This window comes from Mobula hypostoma, chromosome 15 (genome assembly GCF_963921235.1).
Source record: "Mobula hypostoma chromosome 15, sMobHyp1.1, whole genome shotgun sequence".
NCBI lineage: Eukaryota > Metazoa > Chordata > Chondrichthyes > Myliobatiformes > Myliobatidae > Mobula > Mobula hypostoma.
The window spans coordinates 21438872-21446505 of record NC_086111.1 but is presented as its reverse complement, the minus strand read 5'-3'; positions in this window follow the sequence as shown (position 1 = coordinate 21446505).

Sequence of the window (7634 nt, the reverse complement as noted above, 5' to 3'; positions counted from 1 at the left end):
ACCTTGGCTAGAAGGAGCAGCACTTTCAGTGATAGACTAAGACAACTGTGCTGCTCCAAAGAGCACTATGTGAGGTCATTCTTACCCTCAGCTATTAGTCAACCTATAGCTCGGCAAGTGATGACCCCTTCCTGTTTGACTGTTTGTGGTAACTTATTTTTTTTATTCATTCTGCTCCTCTTCTGATATTTATATCTGTGCACTTGTAAAGCTACTGTGACACTGTAATTTTCTCTGGGATCAATAAAGTATCTATCTATCTATTTTGCCTCCCTAAGCAACAGCTCATAAAGAACAAGGAACGTCAGTTGTCTTAGACAAGTTGAATGGACTAGGAAGTCCTTTTTTGCCTGTTATTGAACACAAGAACAGTATTTTCATAAACAAGAGAAAATCTGCAGATGCTGGAAATCCACACATACAAAATGCTGGAGGAACTCAGCAGGCGGGCAGCATCTATAGAAAAGAGGACAGTCGATGTTTCGGGCTGAGACCCTTCAGCAGGACTGGAGAAATAAATGCTTTCATGGGTGTTATGGATGTGGACATCGTATACATGCCAAGCTCTATTTCAATATGATAAATCTTTCTGCCTCCATCACTGGTTCCACATGCCAGCGAGCTTTTGTAACAAGATAATAATAAATAATAAAGGCATCCGTTAGTCTTGTGAGACCATGGATCTGCGCCTGGAAAGTCTTCACTCTCCAGGGCGCAGGCCTGAGCAAGGTTGTATGGAAGACCGGCAGTTGCCCACGCTGTAAGTCTCCCCTCTCCACGACACCGATGTTGTCCAAGGGAAGGGCAAGGGCTGATACAACTTGGCACCAGTGTCGTCGCAGGCCACTGTGTGGTTAAGTGCCTTGCTCAAGGGCATAACATGCTGCCTCGGCTGGGTCTCGAACTCACAACCTTTAGGTCGCTAGTCGAATGCCTTAACCACTTGGCTACGTGCCCACACTATAATAAGATATCTCTCCTCTAAATCCTTTCACCAATTACTTTAAATTGTCTTCCGTTCTGGTTGCCTCATTATAGAAAGGATGTAGAAGCTTTAGAGAGGGTGTAGAGGAGATCTACCAGGATGCTGTCTTGATTAGAATGCATGCCTTATGAGGATGGGTTAAGCAAGCTGGTGCTTTTCTCTTTGGAATGAGAAAGGTGAAAGGAGAAGGGATGAAAGGTGGCTTGATAGAGGTGTACAAGATGATAAGAGGCGTGGATCGAGTGGATAGCCAGAGACTTTTCCCCAAGGCATAAGTGGCTAATGCGAGGGGGCATAATTTTAAGGTGATTGGGGGAAAGTATAGCGGTAAGCTCTTTACACAGAGAGTGGCAGGTGCATGGAACACCCTGCCCTGATGGTGTAGGAGGTACATTAGGAGCATTTAAGAAACTTTTAAATAGCCACACGGATGATAGAAAAATAGAGGGTTATCTAGGAGGGGAAACTATAATAGCAAGGGGAATAGAAGATAAAAGCGAGATAATGCTGAGGCTTTATTAGACACCAGTCAGGTCGAACTTGGAGTATTGTCAACAGTTTTGAACCCCATATCTCTGAAAGGATGTGTTGTCATTGGAGAGAGTCCAGAGGAGGTTCACAAGGATGATATGGTTAACATATGAGGAGTGTTTGGCAGCTTTGGGCCTGTACTCACTGGAGTTTAGAATAATGTGTGGGAATCTCATTGAAACCTACCAAATGTTGAAAGGACTGGATAGGGTGGATGTGGAGAGGATGTTTCCTATGGTGGGCATATCTAGAACTAGAGGGCGCAGCCTTAAAATTGAGGGGTAACCCTTTAGAACAGAGGTAAGGAGGAATTTTTTTCAGCCAGAGAGTAGTGAATCTATGGAATGCTCTGCCACAGACTGCGGTGGAGGCCAAGTCCATGAGTATATTTAAAGCGGAAGTTGATAGTTTCCTGATTGGTCAAGGCATCAAGGGATATGGTGAGAAGGCAGGTATATGGGGTTGAGTGGGATCTGGGATCAGCCATGATGGAATGGCAGAGCAGACTCAATGGGCTGAATGGCCTATTCTACCCCTATATCTTATGGTCTTAAGGGTTAGATTAATCTTAAAGTTGGCTAAAAGGTCATTACAACATCATGGCCCAAAGGGCTGTACTGCTAAAATATATATCTGATTCCTGTGACCCCTCTTCTGAGTGAAAAGGGTACTTCCTATTTGTTTTGTCTGGATCCAATAAAAAGCCTTCTGGTGTGCTGGGTGATATGAGGTTAGTTTAGATTGATATCGGACCATTCTGGGTCCACTGTTGCTCCTTTGGAAGCCATGAAAATAGGAAAATGGAAGCAGAAATAGGTCGTCTGTACCCTAACTTTCAAAATGATCATGTCTGATCTTAACTCCTCTTCCGTGCCCGTTCCCCATAACCCTCAATTCCATGATCTTTCAAATATCTATCTATCTTCATCTTAAATACATCTGATGATCCAGCCTCCAGCACTTTCAGGGGCAGAGAGATCCAGAGATTCACTACCCTCTGACAGAAGAATTTTCTGTGCATCTCAGTCTTAAATGATAAGTCCTTTATTTTGCAACTATGACCTCTTGTTCATGACTGTCCCACTAGTGCAAACATCTCAACATCTACCCATTTAGCTGTCAAGCCATTTACGATCTAATATATTTAAATAAGGTTGCCCTTACTTTAGCTTGAACCGTTGGTGCTTATTCATGCTACCCATTCTAGCTATGTTGGCCAGATGTTTAATTCCCAAAAGACTCAGGGAGAATTCTTAATGCTGCAAGTTTCACCAACAAACCCTTCCAATGGTGTCCAGTTTAGGAGAGGCAAATTACTGTAAATCTGCCAAAATCTTAGCAAAAATAAATGCTCAAAAGTTTTCATTCGCATACTTTTGCCACGTTTATATGCAAGTCGCTGTGGGTTTCTTTGTTATTGAGGTATTACAAGCAGAGCTGGCCACAGTGCAATCGTCATCGTACAGCCAGACTTCTGTTCCACACCATTTCCTTTCTGCAGAGTGTGCCTCGATAGGAATAACACTGAGTTCACTAGGGGTGGGAGTTATGTTGTGATGCTGCCAGGCTGCAGGACTAGAGACTGAGATACCAGCTGTGAGCATTGAGTGCGAAACTGATTGGGATTACTACCAGCTTGGCAGTCTGACATCTTATTTTAGCAGAGAGTTGGCATCTGCTAAGAACTGATATTAAATACAAAATGATAATGGCTGAAGCAGGGTTCTTGTGGCGACTTCCAGCATCTTCAGTCTCTTGTGTCTCCATAGTGACAAATGGGTAGATTTTACAAACTTACAGCATTTCAAGTTCTTTGGAGAAAGCAAAAAATATTTCCTCTTTAGTCTGTAAAGATAACTGCCAATTTCCAAGCAAGAAACGAGTTTTCAACCATGTGATATTATTTGACAAACTAACATTGTTCTAGATGATGAGAGAAATTCTGCCTTTCCCATACCACATTGGTATTCAGTTCTGGACCAACTGCTTATAGTATCTCACCATGGTGAATGGTCCGATCATGTAGCACTTCCTCATTGCTTGCTGAATGTTTTTTTAATGTTCTAAATCAATTTTCTCTTCCACTGATACCTGGCACCCCTCAGTTAAATGACAGCGCCCCTTTCCAGAAGGGCACTGCTTGTGTGAATGTAGTCCATACCTTTGATATACTGAGGGATCTTGGGATCTTGGGGTCTAAATCGATAACGCTCTGAAAGTGGCTGCACAGGTTGACAGGGTGGTAAAGAAGGTGTGCAGTACGTTTTCCTGTATGAGGCAAAGCATTGAGTTCAAGGGTCAGGAAGTTGTGTTGCAGTTTATACATGTGGTTAGGCCGCTGCTGGAATATTGTGCTCAGGTCTGGTCACCTAAGTAAGGGAAGGATGTGGGGACTTCGGAGAGGGTGTAGAAGAGGTTTGTCTGGATTGTTCCTGGATTAGAAGGCGTGTGCCATGGAGAAGGGCTGCACATGCCTGGCTTGTTACCTGTGGACTGATGGAGGCTAAAGTGTGACTTGATTGAAGTTTATAGGGAGGTATAGATAGAGTAGATAGCCGGTATCGTTTTCCCAGGGTCGAAAAATCTAATGCTAGCTGGCATGCATTTACTGTAGTGTGAGAGGGGGATACTTCAGAGGAGATTAAAACCATAAGACATAGGAGCAGAAGTAGGCCATTCAGCCCTTTGAGCCTGCTCTGCCATTCCATCATGGCTGATTTATTATCCCTCTCAACTCCATTCTCCTGCCTTGTACAGGAAGGAGCAAGGATTCACACAGAGAGCGGCGGATATCTGGAATGCACTGCCCAGGGATGGTAGTGGAAGCTAAATGATAGAGCTAGTTACGAGGCCTTAGATAGGCACATGGATGTGCAGAAAATGGAGGAGTATGGACATTGTATCAGCAGAAGGGATCAGTTCAGTTGCTAGTTAAATTAGTCCAGCACAACACTATGGGCCAAAGAGCCTGTTCCTGCATTTTACTGTTCAATGTTCTAGGACTACAGGATTCAAAATCATCTTTCTGATGTTTAATGTTCATTGAAAAATCATATCTTCAGAAAAATATAATTCCCTTCATTGTGTTTTCAGTGTCATTATGGCATATATTAAAAATGAAAATGCTTCCATGATTGTGTGCAGTTGCAATCAAGGAGTTGAGCACGTTCCTCAAAGCCCCAGGTGTTGCTGCTCATCCCCGCGAGCTTGCAATGGTTTTACATTTCACCTGATGCTGTCAGGTTGAATCGAACTCCACACGTCTGGAATGAGCAGACTCACAGTTCTGTCTCTGAACACCATGTAGACGACAAACCACAGAACTAGGTCTTCTGCGATTCCTTAGAATTTAGTTGGGAATTTTTATCTCTTCAATCCCAAAACAAGCCACCCACACTCAGCCCTCCAGATCAATGTCAAAGTTGAGTTGATTGTCATAAGCCCAAGTACAGAGGAGCAATGAAAAACTTCCCGGCAGCATCATAGATACAGAGCTTCATTTTCATAACGTTCAGAAGGAAAACATAAATGATCCACGTTTTCCAGGAAAGAAGTCGGTCAGGACAAAAATAAACAGTGTTTATTATAATGCATAGTGTTGCAAAACTGCAGTGATGAGATCAATGCATGTTGGTTGAAAGGAAGTAGATGTTCTTGATACTTTGGTGCAGGACTTCAGACTCATATTACACCAGTTTTAAAGTACTCAACTGGAAAGTAATGAGGACATGAAAGCCGGCAAGTTAATTATTTATTTTCGACTTATTTCATGGAGGTGTTTTAATGAGAAACTTGATGGTTTCAGTTCATTTGTTCTCATATCACAATTCTGCTGAAGCATTTCTTTAAAAATTGTATGCACCAATTTTAATGTTTTTAAAATGAGTATCACAGGGAATTAAATACATCAGTAAGAAGACGATCAGATTGACAGGAGATATTGCTGCCTATCATTTTGATCTCTCATAGTGTAGCATTCCTTCAATACCACACTATCCCTCCCTTAGCAACATACCACTGACAGTGCACCACCCCCTCTCACTCAGTACCACACAGTGACAGTGTGTCACTCCCTTAGCACCACACACTCACAGTGTATCACTCCCTTAGCACCACACACTCACAGTGTATCACTCCCTCCGTACCACAAACTGACAGTGTATCACTCCCTCCGTACCACACACTGACAGTGTATCACTCCCTCCGTACCACACACTGACAGTGTATCACTCCCTCCGTACCACACACTGACAGTGTATCACTCCCTCAGTACCACACACTGACAGTGTATCACTCCCTCGGTACCACACACTGACAGTGCATCACTCCCTCCATACCACAAACTGACAGTGTATCGCTCCCTCGGTACAACACACTGACAGTGTATCACTCCCTCGGTACCACACACTGACAGCGTATCACTCCCTCGGTACCACAAACTGACAGTGTATCACTCCCTCGGTACCACAAACTGACAGTGTATCACTCCCTCAGTACCACACACTGACAGTGTATCACTCCCTCGGTACCACACACTGACAGTGTATCACTCCCTCGGTACCACATACTGACAGTGTATCACTCCCTCGGTACCACACACTGACAGTGTATCACTCCCTCAGTACCACACACTCAGAGTGTATCACCCCCTCAGTACCACACACTGACAGTGCAGCACTCTCTCCGTACCACACACTGACAGTGTATCACTCCCTCAGTACCACAAACTGACAGTGTATCGCTCCCTCAGTACCACACACTCAGAGTGTATCACTCCCTCAGTACCACACACTGACAGTGTATCACTCCCTCAGTACCACACACTGACAGTGTATCACTCCCTCAGTACCACACACTGACAGTGTATCACTCCCTCAGTACCACACACTGACAGTGTATCACTCCCTCAGTACCACACACTGACAGTGTATCACTCCCTCGGTACCACACACTGACAGTGTATCACTCCCTCGGTACCACACACTGACAGTGTATCACTCCCTCGGTACCACACACTGACAGTGTATCACTCCCTCGGTACCACACACTGACAGTGTATCACTCCCTCAGTACCACACACTGACAGTGTATCACTCCCTCGGTACCACACACTGACAGTGTATCACTCCCTCAGTACCACACACTGACAGTGTATCACTCCCTCGGTACCACACACTGACAGTGTATCACTCCCTCGGTACCACACACTGACAGTGTATCACTCCCTCGGTACCACACACTGACAGTGTATCACTCCCTCGGTACCACAAACTGACAGTGTATCACTCCCTCGGTACCACACACTGACAGTGTATCACTCCCTCGGTACCACACACTGACAGTGTATCACTCCCTCGGTACCACACACTGACAGTGTATCACTCCCTCAGTACCACACACTGACAGTGTATCACTCCCTCAGTACCACACACTGACAGTGTATCACTCCCTCAGTACCACACACTGACAGTGTATCACTCCCTCGGTACCACACACTGACAGTGTATCACTCCCTCAGTACCACACACTGACAGTGTATCACTCCCTCGGTACCACACACTGACAGTGTATCACTCCCTCAGTACCACACACTGACAGTGTATCACTCCCTCAGTACCACACACTGACAGTGTATCACTCCCTCGGTACCACACACTGACAGTGTATCACTCCCTCGGTACCACACACTGACAGTGTATCACTCCCTCGGTACCACACACTGACAGTGTATCACTCCCTCGGTACCACACACTGACAGTGTATCACTCCCTCGGTACCACACACTGACAGTGTATCACTCCCTCAGTACCACACACTGACAGTGTATCACTCCCTCGGTACCACACACTGACAGTGTATCACTCCCTCGGTACCACACACTGACAGTGTATCACTCCCTCGGTACCACACACTGACAGTGTATCACTCCCTCGGTACCACACACTGACAGTGTATCACTCCCTCGGTACCACACACTGACAGTGTATCACTCCCTCGGTACCACACACTGACAGTGTATCACTCCCTCGGTACCACACACTGACAGTGTATCACTCCCTCAGTACCACACACTGACAGTGTATCACTCCCTCAGTACCACACACTGACAGTGTATCAC